Here is an 18690-nt window from a genome sequence, read left to right on the forward strand (position 1 = left end):
CCTGTACCATATCTATGATGATAAATGAACTTCAGATCTTACACTGTTTCTTTATCTTTCCCAGAGCTGCCATTACAAAAAAATCTTTCAGCACTTAAAGCAAATTATCCATCTGTTAATCAGATGTTCAATATTATTTACTGTCAACCCAGTAAACAGATGTTTATTATATTTAGCTACCAAATTGTGCCAATCCAGAGAGAAAAATATTCCAAATAATGAATTTAAAATGTGACTAAATATTTGTTAGCTAGTAATTAATGCTAAATTCTAGCAGCCTGAGAATGCTGGAAAAATGAAAGACATTACAAACCATTGTAATTTTCTGATGAGTTTAATGTCTAACTAACACATCTTGGCCATTTCTTTTAAGCAGTTCAGGTAGGTGGTTGTTGCTTTGGGGTTTTTAATATAAGGAATATCCCTTAAAAGTAGAAACAATAGAAATGAAAATAAATTTAAATGGCTTCTAAAATATTAGTCATGTAATTACAACTTCTCCAATATGTTTATTCTAAAAATCATACTTTGTTGTGACTAAAATTTAAAAAGTATGTGAGATTGCTGTTTGTTTTATCATATAGATGATTCCCTTATTTTAATGCTTTGTGATTACAAATTTGTGGCCTTCATGCACGTGGGTATGCCGCCGCCGCTGCCGCCGCCTCCTCCTCCTTCTCCTCCTTCTCCTCCTCTTCTTCTTCTTCTTCCTCCTCCCCATCCTCCTCCTTTTTCTTCTTCTTTCTTCTTCTTCTTTCTTCTTCCTCCTTCCTCTTTCCTTCTCCCCCTCCTCCTCCTCCTTCTTCTTCTTCATGAACAACTTTTGAATACTCTTTCAACCACTGCACTTTTCACTCTTTCACTATGTTTAGATCTTAAATTTCTTTGCTCTAAATTAGAAAACTTCCAAGAAAGGCCACAATGGGTCCTGATGCATCTTTGAATCTGACTCTGATAAGAAAATATTGAAAACATGTGGGAGTAATGATTATTCATGTTCTTTTGCATGTGCAAACATACTAGTCATGAGAAACAAAGGAAGAGTAATTTGATATAGGGGAGGGACGGTGGCGGGTGGGGAGCTGGGGAGAGATAGCAAGGGGAGAGATGCCAGATGTAGGTGATGGGAAGGAAGGCAGCAAATCACACTGCCACGTGTGTACCTATGCAACAATCTTGCATGTTCTTCACATGTACCCCAAAACCTAAAATGCAATAAAATAAATAAATGGGGGGAAAAAGAGTAATTTGATAGACACAGAGCCTATTAATGTTAGCAAAAAATAGAGATATATGATCAAGGCACTTTATTCTTTAAGATCCTGTTCTGGGCCATGCTCTGGACCCTGCATGAGGTTGCAAATTGTCATAGAAAATAAATTCTGTAGTTTTTTAGTGCCTTGCTTTCTTCACCTCTATCTACTCTTCTACTGATACCTTTGACCCTAAAATTAGTTGTTCTGTATTTCTAGTCTTCGTGTCTGACTTACCACCACATCTTAGAGCTCATTACTTTTAAATTTAACTCTGGCTCAATCTTGCGGCTAAGTTACCCTGCTCTCAGGACAGGTCTGACTGGTCCAGCCTGGAATGTCCAAGTCCCATCACACTCTTGGCACGGCCTAGTCAAGCTAAGCATCGACATTATTCAAAGACCTCCTAATGCCAAGGTCAGTGACTGGGGAAATCATAATGAAGAGTTCTCAGGGGTATTAAGATTCCTTCCCTTTGTCAACACAGCACCTCTTAGAATAGAAATTGATCTAAGGTTGACAATTGTTTCCTTGACTTATCAATACATTGAAAGTCAGCTGAGAGTGAATATATCAGAAGCTACCATCACTGTAAGTATATAAACCCAGTGCATTCTAGTTTCTACATAGATCATGATTTTTAGAGATCTGTATCCAGACTTAGACTACTATAGACTCAAGGCCACTAGCAAACTTACCTGTTAAGCACAAGTCTGAACTTGACTCCAATTCATGTAGATACTTCCTATTGATATTTGTCCCTTGATGGGTAAAGACAAGACTAATGTCCTTGTGTCCCAGTCTGTACCCCAGAGGCACGAGAGTGTGTTTTCACTGCCTATGCTCTGTGCTGGCGTTTGATCTCATATAATAATAACCTCAATTTGATTATCTTTTTTTCCTCTGTGTTAAATGGATGTCATGATAGTTTGATATGAAGTTCTAACTCTTATTTTGGTATAATTTAAAATGGAAATAAAAAACAACTAAAGATTTTGGACAGATGATTCTAAAAATAAACAGGAAGCATTGTTTTTATAAAAGGATTAGAAATTGAGTAAATTAATCTAAGCCACATCAGTGAGTTAGTGAAAGGGTTGAGAACAGACTTCACGGTTTGTGACATCTGGTCTAGTTCTTAGACTTCTTGTCTACTGTCTCACTGTGTGTTCTTGGAAAGATCACTGCCCACATGTTCATTTTATGGGAAAATTACATTGAACCCATCTTATAAATGTACTAAGGGAAATCTAAAATCCCCTGAGGGCTGGCCAGCGTCTGTTTTCACTTGCTTACACATGCACTACTGCCTCTCACAACTGAACAGGACATTTCTGACGACCTACTATCTGTGCACATTTCAAAAGACCAATCCAAGGCAATGTTTTTTTTTTTTTTTCCCCCCTTTCATTAACCCACATAACTTTTATGGACTCTTGTTGGTGGGATAGATTCTAAGGATCTTGGTAAAGAGACTGTGACAGCTATTCCTGACATAAACTGCTTCAGACTTTTGCCCTCTGTCTTTTCAGAAATTTCAAATTCCTCTTCAATTCTGAGTATTTATGTAAGGAAGACCCCATTACTTAAGAGTAGTTTTTAACATGTGGCAATGTGTTCACATGGCTTACCAGGCCCCACTGGTAATTGTCAGTGGCACTTCTGGGAGCAGTCGGGCAGAGTTGGAGAAGAGAGCCCAGAGAAAAAACGGCAGCCGTGACTTTCCTATGTCAGAGTTTCAAGTGGTTTTGTTTTCTGTCCTTAATTTTATGCTTTGAAACCACTGCTTCTGAGTACTAGCTCCAAGTCCAATCCAGGTAAAGAAATGGAAATTCCCATTTTGGTGTGATCTCCATGAATGCATCAGAGTGATACGGGGGAGAAAGTTGTCGATGTCATCCACCAGACTCATGATGGTTGCGGAGAGGGACAGGAGAGACACTTTTAATTCTACCTGGTATTCTCAAATGAAACTACTTGCAGAGAGACTGCAAAGTCAATATTTGTCCTATTTCAGTGGGTTCTAGAGTTGAGGTGAGGGGCTGAGGAAGTTGGATTCCAGAGTCCACACTATCAGTCACTCAAACCATCAAAATCCTGATTTGACCAGTACTTACTTCTTTCATTTTATTGGAAAAAAAAAAAAACCCAACAATATTGGTCTAAGTTTTTCATTCAGGTTCTTAAAGATAACCACTTTATTTTTAAGTAGAATTTTTAATGTTGCTAAAAAACTGGGAAATACACACACATGCTCTACTTTTATATTTTCATGTCACGGTAGAATTGTTGATCAGAATATGTTGTCATCATGGCCAGATAGATGTGTTTCAATGAAGTATCATCAAAAACGTGGACCACATAAAAAATGTGAATCATAGAGTCTCCATACCTAATCAGTCTGCTGAAACTAATAATACTGATTACAACATGCTTATAGTTGCTTTCAGATTCCTCCAAAAATGATATACTGAGAAAATTATATAAGCTATTAAAAATGAAGGGCAAGCAGGCAACTGGGAGCTGAAGTGCAAACATGCCACTTTAAATGGGAACACATGGCCAACTGGAAGACAGGCATGGAAAATAAGCAGTAACACAAGCAATTGAGATTGTGAATGACTTAGCAGCGGGTATCTTCAGATCCCTAAGGAGAACTGTTTTGCTCTGTGTCCACACTGTCCCACCACTCCATCGTTCTTGAGCCATTTCCAGGTTGGATGGGATTCGGGAGAAGCAACATCGTGGGTTAAAAACTCACTAATATTGACAATACTACCCGAACAGAACTTATAGATTGATATATGGGGTTATGCCAAAGTCAAATCTAGTTTGTGTGATATTTCGTAGAGTAAAAGCTGGACTGATTTATGTTTTCGGCTAGGAGATAGAGTTTTTCATGATAAATTAACTGATTTACTTTGCTTGCAGAAAAATTAGTCATCTTTTTCATTTTTAAAAAATGATGGGCCTTGATGAGAAATCTAGTCTTTCGTTTTTAATAACAATGTTTAAAATATACACGCATTGGGACAAGCAAGGAAAAGATAGTGCTGAGAATATAATAAACAATTACACCAAAGTCTAAGGTTATTTTCACTTAAATAGAAAGTGGTAAACTTCATTTCCTTAGAATATTTTTCATGAACAAGAAGATAACATTGCTTCACAACTGAAGCCTGAGGGAGTGGAGACACATTCTCTCTTGTCACTCCTCAATATAATCACCCACTTCCTTTAGTCACCACAAGGCAAACCGGAGAAAATAGTGTGGATAGTATAGAACAGGAAACATCAAGGCGACGAAAACAAAACAAAGGAAGCGGAAAGAAGTACAAGGCAATTTGGGTCATTGGTCATCCCTTTGCATGTATTCTGGCTGAATATGTTGATTGAGAAGATTTTGCTAAAACCTATAAACTAAGTTACACTCTTGCTAAAACAAGAAGATAAACAACGTCATGGACTAGCATTCCCATTAACTAGTACATGTTTGGGAATGAATGATATGGGCATATATGGCGCACAGTGATTTATACAGCAGTGGTAGGTGGAGTTACTAGAGACTGAACTTAGACTTTAGGAATTGTGCCCATGTGCAGCTTTCTGCCAGAGGCATTCACTCACCAGCTACATAGAAGTTGGTCGTCTTCTTGAATGGAAGCTGAAAGGACTGTAGATACACATTTTTGTATGGTACATTGTTAGAGAGGATGAAGAACTTATAAGCAAAGACAAAATGAAAGCATTTGTCTAAAGATGCAAACACAAATTCAAATCTTATGGTGCTTACAATATGTTTTACTTACAATATTATAAGTAAATTTACTTCACTTACAATATGTTTTACTCCAATTATTGTGAACAAGTCTGTCTGTCTGAATACCAGTCTGTAAGGGATAGTGTTTAAACACACAGACTTTGAGGTCTAACAGAGGTAAGGTCAGACTTTATCTTTGTCACATATGATTGGTTGAATCTTTAGTGAATTGCTAAACTCTTAAAATTTCCAGTTCCTTATCTATTAAGTTGAATAACAATCCCTCTGGTTGAGAATCAAATGAGATAATGTGGATTAAAAAGTTCAACAGAAGGTCTAGAACTTAGAATAATAATCAGTGCAGGAGAAGATGCTAATGCTCTATGGCACTCCTTTTTTTAAAATCACTATGCCCCTGTCCAGTCCCACTCTCCTTCTTTCTCTCCTGGGACTCACCAGGCTCATTCTCATTTTATACTCTGATTCTTATTTTGCCCCTCTTATTCTCCGTGTGTATAGACCACCTTTCCTGACCTTTCTGCTCTTTGGAAAGCAAAGCTTAGTTTGGTGTTAGGACATTTACTTTTCCTGTTGCCTGGGAGTTCTTTCCCTGATCTTCATGTGGCTATATTCTTCTCTTTGGCTTGGTCTCATCTTTCATGTCACATCCTTAATTATACTTTTCCTGAACACTGTAATGACAGTAGCCTCCCAGCTCTCTAGACACTGACATTGCCTGATGTTATTTTTTTCAAAGCCTGTGTCACTAACTTACATTGATTTTATGCTTATTTCCTGCCTCTCTCTACGAGAATGTAAGCTCCATGGGACCCCTTCTGCATGCCCAGCATCTAAAATTGTATATGATATATAGCACATGTTCAAAAACTTGTCTTAAATAAAGGAATGCATTTATTGAGTCTCTACCATGTGCTAGGCACTACCAGGGACTAGGAATATGGTGGTCTGAAAAATGGAGATCTTCCATGTATATATGGAACTTATAATGCAGTGGAACAGATACAGAATAAATAGCTAGATAAATAAATGTCTAGTTACAAGCCGTAGGTGAACCCGATTTCCTGAGGAAGTTACATTTGAGATATTTGAGACTTAGAGTTGAGGAAATAAGAGCTAACCAGGCAATGGGGATGGAGACGAGAAGAGTAGTTCCCTACTGTATGTGCTGGCCTTGAAGTAGAGCAGGGGAGTGGAACCACAGAGCCAAGACCTGGCCCATGGAGTGCTCAGCCTTCTGCGAGTGGCTTTGGGAATGAATCCAGGAATGAGGCTCTAGTGACTGAAATCCAAGCCTAGGAATTCTGGGGATACTTCTTTTCCTTTCTTTTAGTTTCTCAGAAGGTTAATTCCTTCTTTTGCTAAGGTGGGGAAGGGGTAAAAAGGAAAGCCCTGAATGAGGCCTTTCCATGTTTTCACATTAATCCACATTGTTATTAATGAGGAAGGAAATAGAGTACTATCCACAAAACTGGGTGAGAACTGACCAAGGATTGAGTCTGGTACACATTAAAACTAATATAAAAAAGAGGAAAGTCCAAATAATTATAGTTGATATGGTAAAAATGTAGACATATGCAAATTTTACAGTATTTTTTACATAATAGTTTATAGAAATGTAAAAAAGGAAATTTATAAATAATAATCCGACTTGAAACATGGAATACAGATATATGGAGATAAGTAAAAGTATAAAAAGCTTCCACTCACATAAGGAACAGTCTAATGCTACTGTATTTGGTTTAAATTTTGATAATTGAAGAACTATGCCTTAAAGATGCCTGTGAAAGATAACTATAACCCTAGTGGTATTAAAAAGAGGCCAGATGCTTTTTCAAACACTAGAGAACACTAAGGCTAAGACAGCATATTCTACAGTATTCCTCACAGCAGAAAGTAGAAAAGAAGTAAAAAATCAGGTGATGAAAGTGAGGCTGAAGTGTTCAGTTATAGAAAAACACAAATTACTTTAAAACTCTGTTTAAGAACAGACACTGAGATTGAGTTAGTAAACAAAATCCAGATAAAAAACATGCTCATCCTGTGCATCTAACTGAAAGCGATGCAAAATGTTAAAAATGAATGGGCGGATACATCAGGCAAAAGAAATAAAGAAAGGAGGGTGAGGGAAGCATCAGTGAAATATAAAACATAGACGAAGTAGAAGTGATAGTATATGAAAAAAGAGTCATTTTTAACTAAAAAAAAATACAGTTTACAAGTGAAGATAAACGCTCATGAGATAGCATATGCTGACCAAACTAACATCCAACTACATTAAACGGAAACTAAGACCAAAGAAATCAACAGAAGCAGAGTTGAGAGAAATTTTACTCAGATTTAAAGAAGTAAAGCAGAGTGAAAAAAAGAAGAGCCAGTGATATATAATTTCCATGTAACAAACCTACTTGTGTACTCCCTAAACCTAAAAGTAGAAAAAAAGTAAAACTGTAAAGCATTACTATTGTGCATTTCATGAATATTGAATAACTAATATAACAATAAAGTGTTGCTTTTCTCATCTACCAGCGATGTGGCTTTGTTTCTCCCTGTGTAAATTGAGGATAATAATACTTACTCATAATCACTATGAAGATTAAATGAGATAATATAATTGCATAGTATAGCACTAAACTCTTAAAATGCTATTATCATTATTGTTATTAATAATAAACATTTTGTCTACAAAATACAAAGATACAGAATACAAATACAAACACAAACTTCATTCAAAATTTGGGTGGATGTTCTTAAAAATAGGCTCCCATTATATATGACAAAGAAAACCTCTAAAAAAATTGAACCAATTTCCAATAAAAATAGAAATAAATAATAAAAGTTTATTTAAAGAGGATGCAGGCAGATGTAAATTTAAACCCATCATTTCTAATATTTAGAAATTGTCTAGATATGATTATTAAATCCTCAGGGATACAATCAAAGCTGTACTAAAATAAAAATTTTATGATTTAAAATCTTTTGTTAGAAAGTAAATATAAATAAGCTAAACACATGACTAAAACTTTTAAAATGTCAATAAAATTACAGTAAGGAAGCATGAAGAAACAATAAAAATAAAGGCAGGAAAATGATTACAAAACATCAAGAGTTTAATTGATATTTTGGTGGGCAGAATAACACCGCACACAAGATGTCTATATCCTAACCCTCAAAACTGTGAACATGTTAGCAAAGAAAAATTAAGCTCGCAGAGAAAATTAAAGTTACTAACTAGCTGACTTTAAAATGGAGACATTATTCTGTTTAATCTGGATGAGCCCAGTGAAATCACAAAGATCCTTAAAAGTGGAAAAGGGAGATGGAAGAGGGGACAGTCAGGGGCAGATGTGACTGCAGGTCAGAGCGATGTGATGTGAAAAGCACTCAACTGTTGCTGACTTCGAAGGTGGAGGAGCAGGCTATGAGCCAAGGAATCGGAGTGAACTTTAGAAGCCGAGAAAAGCAAGGAAATGGAACATCACCTAGAGCCCACAGAGAGGAATGAAGGCCCATGACACCTTGATTTTAGTATAGTGAGACTCCTGTCACATTTCTTACATGCAAGTGTAAAATAATACATTTGTCTTTCTTTCTTTTTGTTTTTGAAAGGCTTTTTAAAAATTGTACTTTAAGTTCTGGAGTACATTTGTTACAGAGGTATTCATGTGCCATGCTGGTTGGCTGCATCCATCACCCCATCATCTACATTAGGTATTTCTCCTAATGCTAACCCTCCCCTAGTTCCCCATCCCCCGACAGTCCCCAGTGTGTGATATTCCTCTCCCTGTGTCCATGTGTTCTCATTGTTCAACACCCACTTATAAGTGAGAACATGCAGTGTTTGGTTTTCTGTTCTTGTGTCAATTTTCTGAGAATCGTTTCCAGTTTCATCCATGTCCCTGAAAAGGACATGAACTCATCCTTTTTTATGGCCGCAGAGTATTCAATGGTGTATATGTGTCACATTTTCTTTATCCAGTCTAACATTGACAGGCATTTTGGTTGGTTCCAAATCTTTGCTATTGTGAACAGTGCTGCAATAAATATATATGTGTATGTGTCTTTTAACACAATGATTTATAAATCTTTGGGTATATTCCCAGTAATGGGATTGCTGGGTCAAATGGTATTTCTAGCTCTAGATCCTTGAGGAATTGCCACACTGTCATCCACAATGGTTGAACTAATTTACAGTCCCATCAACAGTGTAAAAGCGTTCCTATTTCTCCACATCTTCTCCAGCATCTGTTGTTTGTTGACTTTTTAATGATTGCCATTCTAACTGGTATGAGATAGTACCTCATTGTGGTTTTGATTTGCATTTCTCTAATGACCAGTGATGATGAGCTTTTTTTCATATGCTGGTTTAAGCCACCAAATTTGTGGCAATTTGTTACAGCAATAATAGAAATATAATACAGATATATTCAGGAAATTATTTATTAAAAAACCAGATAAATCCCCCTTCTGGCAATGCTTTGAAAAAGGAAAAAATAATAAAAATTGAGGAGCAGTTTTTAATGAGATGACAAAATTTGCAATTATAGTGCATACAATTCTATGGTAATATGTTTGAAAGTCTTGAGGAAACAGGATATTTTAAGAAAAGTATAATAAAGCTAACTCCAGAGCAATCCCAAGAAGACCCACAGACCTTCTGAAGGAAGTGGACAGCTCCTGCAGGACCCAGAGACACCCTCCAAACTGTGAGTGCTCTTCAACTGCAGAAGTGGGAAAGGAAGACCCTCCTCTCCCGATCACACTCCCCCGCACTGGAGAAGCTGAAGGTTTGTTTCCAGGAGAAGTTTTTGACTTTACCTAGAGCTGAGTCAATTTGGAGAGCCAAGCGAAAATATGGACAGAAGAAAGAGCAGAAAGGCCCTGTGAACCCTCATGGGGGCCATTGCTTGACCCCCCCCCCCACCTCCACCAGAAAAGGTGCTGGCATCCATGGCTGAGAGACCCATGGACAGTTCACATCACAGGACTCTGTATAGACAAGCCCCAGTACCAGCCTGGAGCCAGGTAGACTCACTGGGTGGCTAGACCCAGAAGAGACACAACAATCACTGCAGTTTGGCTCATGGAAGCCACATCCATAGGAAAAGGGGGAGAGTACTACATCAAGGGAGCACCCTGTGGGACAAAAGAATCTGAGCAACAGCCTTTAGCTCTAGACTTTCCCCTGACAGAGCCTACACAAATAAGATGCAACCAGAAAAGCAACCCCGGTAATATGACAGAACAAGGCTCTTCAACATCCCCCAAAAATCACACTAGTTCACTAGCAGTGGATCAAAACCAATGAGAAATCCCTGATTTACCTGAGAAAGAATTCAGGAGCTTAGTTATTAAGCTAAATAGGGAGGAACCACAGAGAGGTGAAGCCAAATGCAAGAAAATCCAAAATATGATGCTAGAAGTGAAAGGAGAAACATTAAAGAAAAGAGATAGCTTAAAGAAAAAACAGTCAAAAATTCAGGAAACTTTGGACACACTTTTAGAAATGAAAAATACTCTGAAGTTCTCAGCAATAGAATTGAATAAGCAGAACAAAGAAATTCAGAATTCGAAGACAAGGTCTTTGAATTAATCCAACAAAGACAAAGAAAAAAGAATAAGAAAATATGAACAAAGCCTCCAAGAAGTCTGGGATTGTGGTAAATGACCAAATTTAAGAATAATCAGTGTTCCTGAGGAAGAAGAGAATTCTAAAAGCTTGGGAAACATATTTGGGGGAATAATCAAGGAAAACTTCCCTGGCCTTGCTAGAGACCTAGACATTCCAAATACAAGAAGCACAAAAACACTCAGGTAATTCATCACAAAAATATCTTCACCTAGGCACATTGTCATCAGGTTATCCAAAGTTAAGATAAAGGAAAGAATCTTAAGAGCTGTGAGACAAAAGCACCAGGTAACCTATAAAGGAAAACCTATCAGATTAACAGCAGATTTCTTAGCAGAAACCCTATAAACTAGGAGTGACTGAGGCCTCATCTTCAGCCTCCTCAAACAAAACAATTATCAGCCAAGAATTTTGAATCCAGTAAAACTAAGCATCATACATGAAGGAAAGATACAGTCTTCATCAGACAAACAAATGCTGAGAGAATTCAGCATTACCAAGCCATTACTACTGCAGCAGGAACAGCAAGAAACAAGCCTCTTGAACACCAAACTGAGGAAGGAAGTGGCTTTTTATTCAGCCAGGAACTGTGGGGGGCAACAGCCTCAATCACTGAGCTCCTCAAGAAGCAGGTTCTCTCCCCCTGTATAGGCTTACAATGCTAAGGGGAAACTGAGGAAAAATTATGTCATTGCCCATTGGCTGGATATCCGACCTTACAATCTTTTGGCTTCATTGATTTTGCTAGTTCATATGCAGCATGAGTGGGAACAGGCAGGGGAGGGGGCTTACAGAGACAAGACAAAGGCAGTAAATTATTAGTTGGCAGAGGTGTTTCCAGGAGGGAGCCTGGGCCATGCAGATGTAGGGGCATGAACCAATGCCGGGCTCCAGCCGGTAGGGATAACATTTATTTGCAACTATTTTAAGGCTTACAGATAGCAGTGATGCTGGGAACCGAAAAGGGAGTCATTTTCCCAGCTTTTTAGTATTTTTTTTTTACCCTTCTTCCCATCTGAAGGGGAGGAAGAGATGGAGGCCAGGAAGCAGGAGGAGGGGAGAGGGTCTCCCCTCTCACTACAAGAACTACTAAAAGGAGCTCTAAGTCCTGAAACAAATTCTGGAACAACATCAAAATGGACCTCTTTAAAGCATAAATCACACAGGACCTATTCAACAAAAATACAAGTTAAGAGGCAAAAACAAAAAAGCAGAAAAATCAAAGTACATATGCAACATTGCCAGATAAATGCAGTGGTACTTCACATTCCAGTACTAACATTGAATGTAAATGACCTAAATGTTCCACTTAAAAGATACAGAACACAGAATGGATGAGAACTCACCAACCATCTTCTACCTTCGGGAGACTTCCCTAGCACATAAAGACTCACATAAACTTAAAGTAAAGGGGTAGAAAAAGGCATTTCTTGCAAATGGACACCAAAAGCGAGCAGGGGTAGCTATTCTTATATCAGACAAAACAAACTTTAATGCAACAGCAGTTAAAAGAGGTAAAGAGGGACATGATAAAATGATAAAAGGCCTTGTCCAGTGGGAAAATATCACAATCCTAACATATATGCACCTAACACTGGAGCTCCCAAATTTATAAAAGAATTACTGATTGACCAAAGAAATGAGATAGACAGCAACACAATGATAGTAGAGGACTTTAGTACTCCACTGACAGTACTAGACAGGTCATCAAGACAGAAAGTCAACAAAAACAATTAGATTTAAAATATACCTTGGAACAAATGGACTTAACAGATATATGCAGAACATTTTATCCAGCAACTGCACAATACACATTCTGTTCAACAGTGCATGAAACTTACTCCAAGATAGACCATAAGACAGGCCATAAAACAAGCCTCAATACATTTAAGAAAATTGAAATTATATCAAGCACTCTCTCAGACCTCAGTGGAATACAACTGGAAATCAACTCCAAAAGGAAATTTCAAAACCATGCAAATACATGGTAATTAAATAACCTCCTGCGTAAGCATGGTGTCATAAACAAAAGATATAAATTTAAAAATTCTTCAAGCTGAATGACAATAATGACACAACCTATCAAAACCTCTGGGATACAGGATACAGCAAAGGTGATACTAAGAGGAAAGTTCATAGCCCTAAATGCCTACATTGGAAAAACGGAAAGAGCACAAACTGACACTCCAATGTCAAATCCCAGGAAACTAGAGAAACAAGAGCAAACCAAACACAAACCCAGCAGAAGAAAAGAAAGAACCAAGATCAGAACTGAACTAAATGAAATTGAAACAAGCAAACAAACAACATAAAAGATAAATAAAAAGCTGGTTCTTTGAAGAGATAATTAAAATTGATAGACCATTGGCAAGATTAACCAAGAAAAGAAGAGAAAATTCAAATATCCTTACTAAGAAAGGAAACAGGAGTTATTACAACTGACACCACTGAAATATAAAAGACCATTCAAGGCAACTATGAACACCTTTACATACATAAACTAGAAAACATAGAAGAGATGAATAATTTTTAAATTACCAACAACAAAAAAGTGCAGGATCAGATGGATTCACAGCAGAATTCTACAGGACATTCAAAGAAGAACTGGTACCAATCATTTTGACACTATTCCACAAGATCAAGAAAGAAGGAGTCCTCTCTAATTCATTCTATGAAGCCAGCATCACCCTAATAACAAAACCAGGAAAAGACATAATCAGAAAAGAAAATTACAGATCGATATCATTGATGAACATAGATGCTAAAATCCTTAACAAAATAGTAGCTAACTGAATCCAACAACATGTAAAAACAAAATCTACCATGATCAAGTGGGTTCCATACTAGGGATGCAGGGATGGTTTAACATATGTAAGTCAATAAATGTGATATACCACATAAACAGAATTTAAAACAAAAATCACATAATCATTTCCATAGATGCAGAAAGAGCATTCAACAAAATCCAGCATCCCTTTATGATTAAAACTTCCAACAAAATCTGCATACAAGGGACACATCTTAATTGTAATAAAAGCCATCTATGACAAACCCACAGCCAACATAATATTGAACGGTGAAAAGTTGAAAGCATTTTGCCTGAGAACTGAAACAATACATGGATGCCTACTCTCACCTCTTCTCTTCAACGTGATACTGGAAGTCCTAACCTGAGCAATCAGAGAAGAGAAAGAAATAAAGGGCATCCAAGTCAGTAAAGCGGAAGTCAAACTATCACTGTTTGGTGATGATATGATTGCTTACCTTGAAAACCCTAAGGACTCCTCCCAAAAGCTCCTAAAACTGATGAAAGAATTCAGGCCAGGCATGGTGGCTCACACCTGTAATCCCAGCACTTTGGGAGGGCAAGGCGGGCAGATCATGAGGTCAAGAGAGTGAGACAATCCTGGCCAACATGGCGAAACCTCATCTCTACTAAAAATACAAAAATTAGGCAGGCATGGTGGCAGGCACCTATAGTCCCAGCTACTCAGGCAGGAGAATTGCTTGAACCCAGGAGGCAGAAGTTGCAGTGAGCCAATATTGCACCACTGCACTCCAGCCTGGTGACAGAGACAGACTCTGTCTGAAAAAGATAATAATTCAGCAAAGTTTCTGGATACAAGATCAGTAGCTCTTCTATACACCAACAGTGACCAAGTGGAGAATCAAATCAAGAACTCAATCTCTTTTACAATAGCTGCATGCATGCATGCATAAATAAATAAATAAATAAAATGCTTAAGAATATACCTAGCCAAGGAATCAAAAGACCTCTGCAAGGAAAACTACAAAACACTGCTGAAAGAAATCATAGATGACATGAGCAAATGGAAACACATCCCATGCTCATGGTTGAATAGAATCAATATTGAGAAAATGACCATACTGCCAAAAGCAATCTAAAAATTAAATGCAATTCCCATCAAAATGCCATCATCATTCTTCACAGAATTAGGAAAAGTAATTCTATAATACACATGGAACCAAAAAAGAGCCTGCATAGCCAAAGCAAGACTAAGCAAAAAGAACAAATACGGAGGCATCACACTACCTGATTTCAAACTATACTATAAGGCCATAGTCACCAAAACAGCATGGTACTGGTATGAAAATAGGCACATAGACCAGTGAAAAAGGATAGAGAACCCAGAAATCAACCCAAAAACTTACAGCTAACTGCTCTTCAGCAAAGCAAACAGTAACATAAATTGGGGAGGGGACACCCTTTTCAATAAATGGTGCTGGGATAATTGACTAGCCACATGTTGGAGAATGAAACTGGATTCTCATCTCTCACCTTATACAAAAATCAACTCAAGATGGACTAAGAACTTAAACCTAGGACCTGAAACTATAAAAATTGTAGAAGATAACATTGGAAAAACCCTTCTAGACATTGGCTTAAGCAATTGGCTTAGGTTACTGGCTTAGGATTTTATGACCAATAACCCAAAAGCAAATGCAATAAAAACAAAGATAAATAGCTGGGATTTAATTAAACTAAAGAGCTTTGGCATGGCCAAAGGAACAATCAGCAGAGTAAACAGACAATCCACAAAGTGGGAGAAAATCTTCACAATCTATACATCTGACAAAGGACTGATATCCAGAATCTACAACAAACTCAAACAAATCAGTAAGAAAAAATCCCATCAAAAAGTGGACTAAGGATATGAACAGACAATTCACAAAAGAAGATATACAAATAGCCAACAAACATATGAAAAAATGCTCAACATCATTAATGATCAGGGAAATGCAAATCAAAACCACAATGCAATACCACTTCATTCCTGCAAGAATGGCCATAATCAAATGATCAAAAAACAGTAGATGTTGATGTGGATGTGGTGAACAGGAAACCTTTTACACTGCTGGTGGGAATGTAAACTTGCACAGCCTCTATGAAAAACAGTGTGGGGATTCCTTAAAGAACTAAAAACGGAACTACCATTTGATCCAGCAATCCCACTAGTGGGTATCTACCCAGAGAAAAAGAAGCCATTATACAAAACAGATACTTGTGCATGCATGTTAACAGCAGCACAATTCACAATAGCTAAATCATGGAACCAACCCAAATACCTGTCAATCAACGAGTGGATAAAGAAACTGTCATATACGTATACAATTGAATACTACTCAGCCATAAAAAGGAATGAATTAATAGCAATGGTAATGACCTGGATGAGATTAGAGACTATTATTCTAAGTGAAGTAACTCAGGAGTGGAAAGCCAAATATATGTTCTCAGTGACATGTGGGATTTGAGCTATGACGACACAAAGGCATAAGAGTGATGCAATGGACTTTGGGGACTTAGAGGGGGTGATGATTGGGAGGAGGGTGAGAAATAGAAGACTATAAATATGATGCAGTGTATATGACTCGGGTGATGGGTGCACCAAAATCTCACAAATCACCACTAAAGAACTTATTCATGTAACCAAATACCATCTGTACCACAAAATTGATGGAAAAATAAAAAATAAATGAAATATGAAGAAAAAAGGTAACCCAAGAATGGTTAGAAGACTAAATTAAATGATAAATATAGAGAAAATGTGTTCAAAATAGTTTCATTCAGACAAGCCTCTTGTCAGACTGTTGATGAACTTATTTGTTAAGGGCAAAGGCTTCTGCACTATGTAAAATTTCCAGGATTTAGAAAAATAAATCTCCCCCATTAATGTTATAAAGTTAGTAGAACCCTGAGACCAGTACTGGAGAAATTTAACCCAAAAAAGTAAAATATACAACTTTATTTCTAAGTATGACAATAAAAATTATTGAAGTAGAACTTAGAACATTATTCCTAAGAGTTTAAGATATGAGAATAGTGGCAATAGAGTGTAAGCAAGATGCACAATAGAAGCAAAATAGCTATACATTCTACACCAACACGTATTCTAGATAATTAAGGAGCTAATATTATTTCTAACAAATATACGGTATGTAATGTTATAATGAGGGAAGCATCAGAAATTGTTAGTAAAGAAGTGACCCTTTATTCTTAAATGACACAGAAAAATCTGGCTATTTGTATTTGAAAGATATTGTTTGATACTTATGTTTTCACACTGAATTACAGGGGAAGTAAATTAGTTAGATGGTAGAGCTATTTAAAAATAGAAAGGATTGTCGTGTGGTCGGAAGGTTGTTTAGGACCAGGAGGTGTTCTTGCAAGGCTGGATCACCCTACCTGTGAGGATGCTGTGCAAATGCCGCTAAAGAATCTGCTCTGATCATTCAAGCAAAAATAATAATATTCTTTTCTCATCACTCTTTCTGAGAGAACTAATTTTCTTTTGAAGTCTTGTATTATTTTGCATGAAATGTAGGGTGTATTCTCATGTTCTTGCTTATAAACAATGCAATAAATTATGCAATCCATTTATACTTTGAGTAGGAAGCAAAATTTGCCCAGAATTAGATAGGGCAGAATAAGCACCCATAACTTGCCTCGTGAGCTCAGAATATAAAGAACCACTCCGGCACCCAGTAATGTATGGCACCCACAGACTTAAGCCTGAACTCAAGCATATGGACAACAGAAGGAAAAGCTTTTATTGCTGCAGGAGGCTAACAGAGAGGCTTGTAATACAACATCTTGATCATATAAAGTTAAATTAATTGTAATATATTAGTTAACAACCAACCAACCAATTGGTAGAATTGAATCTCTGTTATAACTTAATATAGTCCGTGTTTAATCCCCCAAGGGACAATTTCTCTTTATCTTCAGAAGTTGCCTGGTAGGCACAGTTAAGTTTTACAGCATCAGGAAACCAGTGGTAGCTTAGTAACCTAAGGGCTATCTCTCTAGGAAAACAGAACTCAGGTGATCTAAAAAGCATCTGAAAGATGATCAAGAGCAATTATGAGAAAACTCCTGCTTTTTATTTTTGTATTTTTTCTACATTTACTTCCACATAAATGATGTTTTCTCCAGTTCTTAATTCTCATTATTTCTAAACCAATAATTCCTAATATTTGGCTTATTTAATAATTTTCTATTTGTTGTTAAACAGAATTAATGATATAACTTATGTCTTCTTGACTACGAAGAAACAGTAACTTATATCACTTGATGTTTGTAGGAGTTTACTTAATGGTGTACACAGGAAATGTCAGGCTGTTAATGTTTCTAAAAAGTGGGGCATCTATTTTCATCATATTCTCTGGGCTGAAAGTGATTTTTTTCCTGTGCTGAAAGTGCCTTCCATCAATAGAGTATTTAGAAAGTACTAACATTTCAGGGAAACATCGATCCCATATGGAGAACATGTTTGCCAGGGAAAAAGGTACAAAGCATTAAACTTAAAGAGAAGTAAATTTCACTGAACATTGACTGACACATAATAGATTATCAATAATGTTTCTCAAATAAATGAATAAATGCATTCTCTGTTAAGAAAATGAACAGGCAGATAGAAATGAACTATGAGTATTGAAAGAAAATTGGTGGAGGAAATACATTGTTTTCAATAAATTTTCAAAACCTTTATTTTCAGCAAGTTAATCTTTTAAGACACTTTGTGACAAGTAACAAGAGTTCTGAAAAGGAATACATATTTCCAACAGTACCTATATAGAAGAACAATAATGACTGAAACAAAGTAAAGGACCCAGAGTGGGAGTGAGAGACCAAATGATTGGCAGGAAGTTTTGTCATTCATTGTTTAGTGACAGGGTAGAACCTATTGTATAGTCTATGATTTTTTTTCTTTCAAATACATTATTCATGTACCTGTCTGGTCATTTATTTCTTTAGACATTCATTAACTGTTCATTTAACAGATACTTTTTGTGCACCTCTGTATTCCAGGCAGTTTTCTGGGCACCAAAGGGGTAGAAAATAAATGAAACAAGTCAAGTTGCTGGTTTCTTAGTGCTTCTGTGTTACTAGGAGGTTTAGGTAATAAATACACAAATATATACAGAACACATCTGATGTTATATGCTATGGATAAAATTACAGCAGGATAGGAGGATAGAGAATGCTGTATGTGAGCATGTGATTATGT

This window comes from Cebus imitator, unplaced genomic scaffold, assembly GCF_001604975.1.
Source record: "Cebus imitator isolate Cc_AM_T3 unplaced genomic scaffold, Cebus_imitator-1.0 Scaffold9, whole genome shotgun sequence".
Classification (NCBI taxonomy): Eukaryota; Metazoa; Chordata; class Mammalia; order Primates; family Cebidae; genus Cebus; species Cebus imitator.